The sequence below is a fragment of the Pundamilia nyererei genome, unplaced genomic scaffold (assembly GCF_000239375.1).
Source record: "Pundamilia nyererei isolate P.nyererei 1_Seehausen unplaced genomic scaffold, PunNye1.0 scaffold00149, whole genome shotgun sequence".
Taxonomy (NCBI): domain Eukaryota; kingdom Metazoa; phylum Chordata; class Actinopteri; order Cichliformes; family Cichlidae; genus Pundamilia; species Pundamilia nyererei.
Genome location: NW_005187550.1, coordinates 950,526 through 952,863, shown reverse-complemented (window position 1 = coordinate 952,863; position 2,338 = coordinate 950,526).

The window sequence follows — 2,338 nt, the reverse complement described above, 5'->3', positions numbered from 1 at the left end:
AGTGGGTTGTCTACTAAACAGAAGGTCTGTAGTTCAATCCCCATCTTCTCCATATTTATATTTCATATTATCCTCAGGCATGATACTCCACCTGAAATTCCCCCCAATGATGCATTTAAAGGCATTTAAGAAAGCGTTGTTTGAAAATGTGCGTAAATGAGTAGATGTGACAGTCTGAAAACTGCTTTGAGTGCTCATTAAAAAACATTATATAAATACCAGACTACATACTTCTACTGATTAAAATATAGCTCAAAATTCAAAACATACTCAAAGTAATGCATACTAGCTTCAGATTTCTAAGAGCTTACAAAGGAAGAGTGCAGCAGAGCTAGGTTTGCCAGAGAAGGGGTGAGAATACAATAGCCTTCCTTCCAAGGGTCTGTAACCATAGACTCTAATAAAGTCACTGCCTGCAAATAAAGAGCCACTGCTCTGCTCGTGTTACAACAACAAGGACGGCATTATACACCACGGCTCTGTTTTGAAGTTCGCTACCATATATTAAAGATCAACAAAGGGGCACAATCCACATGGTTTGATACTGACGATCAGTAATTTGCTCGTCTCCTTTCACAACAGATATATCAATATATAACTGCACAGTTTGAAGTAACACGGCTGAGTTTTTTGTCTGATCTGTGTCCTGAAGACTGGTTGTTTGGCTGAGAATAATACTTAATGTATTACATTTTATAGACATAACATGCTGTCAGCTCAATCAAGAACAGACGTATTGATGTTGAGTTTGAGAAAGATGTAAATCAATACCGATACATACTGATTGGTTCGTCTTTTTTTTAGGAAGCCGATCACTGGCTAGATGGAGATAAAGTTAATAAAAAAAAGTAAGACAGAACAACACACCTGTGTAAATGATCAAAAACATGGCAATGGCAACAAGGTAATGCCGGTGTTTATTATCACTTTTAATATGAAATTACATCCAATAAAACTGAATTAACCTCAAATTATTTGGTAAAAAGTTACAATGAAACAGTGACTGAAACTTGTCTGTACTCTGTCAGCAGTTACATGTAGTAAAAGTTTGACGGGGCTGCTCTTTGCAAATTTCAGGCCTCCCTGTTGCTAAAGGTTGTGACCCGGCTTTTTATTTTTCCCGGGGCTGTTGGGTTAATGAAGTAACAACAAACTGGGCCTGCAGCTAATTTGGAGTGGCACTTCCTGGCCCCTCCTGTCTCCACGAAGACGTATTTCATTTTCTCTTATCTCTGCTTCGGTCATGTGGCTTTCCGCATGGACGCCCTTGTCTCCCCCAGTTGTGCGAATAATGGAAACTTCGTTAATGTCATTAATCTGCAGACCAGGACATGAACCAAACATGGTTAACCTTTCTGGGTTTGCCTCTTCCACGAAGCTGTTGTGACTCGGTGCTCAGTGTGTGGACGGTTACTGCTTAGTGTTAGGTGTAACAACACGAGTTTCTCTTGTCCACATCAATTTCATCCACTACAAAGCCATGTTGGACCAACGTGGGAGTGCTATGCAGCATTGCAAAAGATCATGTAAAACATGTAAGGTCTACAGATACTCAGGTTTCACCAGCACTAGGAGGATGGCTGTATCTTTAAGTTTACACTAAATACCTTTTCCAATCATCCTCACTTGACTGGATTGGTGTTTATTGATGACAGCGCTCCCACTTCCAGCATGCCCATTTAAACACTGCTAATGTCAAAAGCTTGTTTAATGACTAATCAGGTGTCTGTGTTTCATGCTTCATTCAAAGCCCTTATTCCCACATTCCACCAGCTCCATGAATGGACACTCAGCCCCGCATGTCATATACTTTCATTCATAAGAAGAAGACAGGAGAAGAGGGGGTGGTTAGAAAAAAAAAAGGACTCTCTCTCTCTGGTAGGATGGGTAACCCAGGGGACATTTTCTTTTGTGTGGCACTCAGCTTATGGGGCCAAATGCCAGCAGGCTTACCTCCACACTGTCTGTCTGTGTGTGTCCCTTTTTCCTTTGCACACAGTAATTAGGAGGATCTTAATGGAGAGGGGGTTTATTAGTGTCTAAGGAAGGCTTTAAACGTCACTTTAATTAAGGGGGATTCGACAGACAGCTTGTGTGGCTATGTCACCCGTTTTATAAAATCCTTGTTTGGGCACAACAGGAAAATAGAAGTGGGTCTTTAAAAGGAAGGGGAAAAGGCTTTCCAGAGGAAGACTGTCTAGACCTGCGGTCAGACAGAGAATAGATAGTCTGACCCTGGCTGAGCATTAAGATGACGATCATTATCTGCACAGAAATTTCACATCTGTGCATGCAGCGGGGGGACACCCTCCCTCAAGAAAATCAGACAAACAAACTC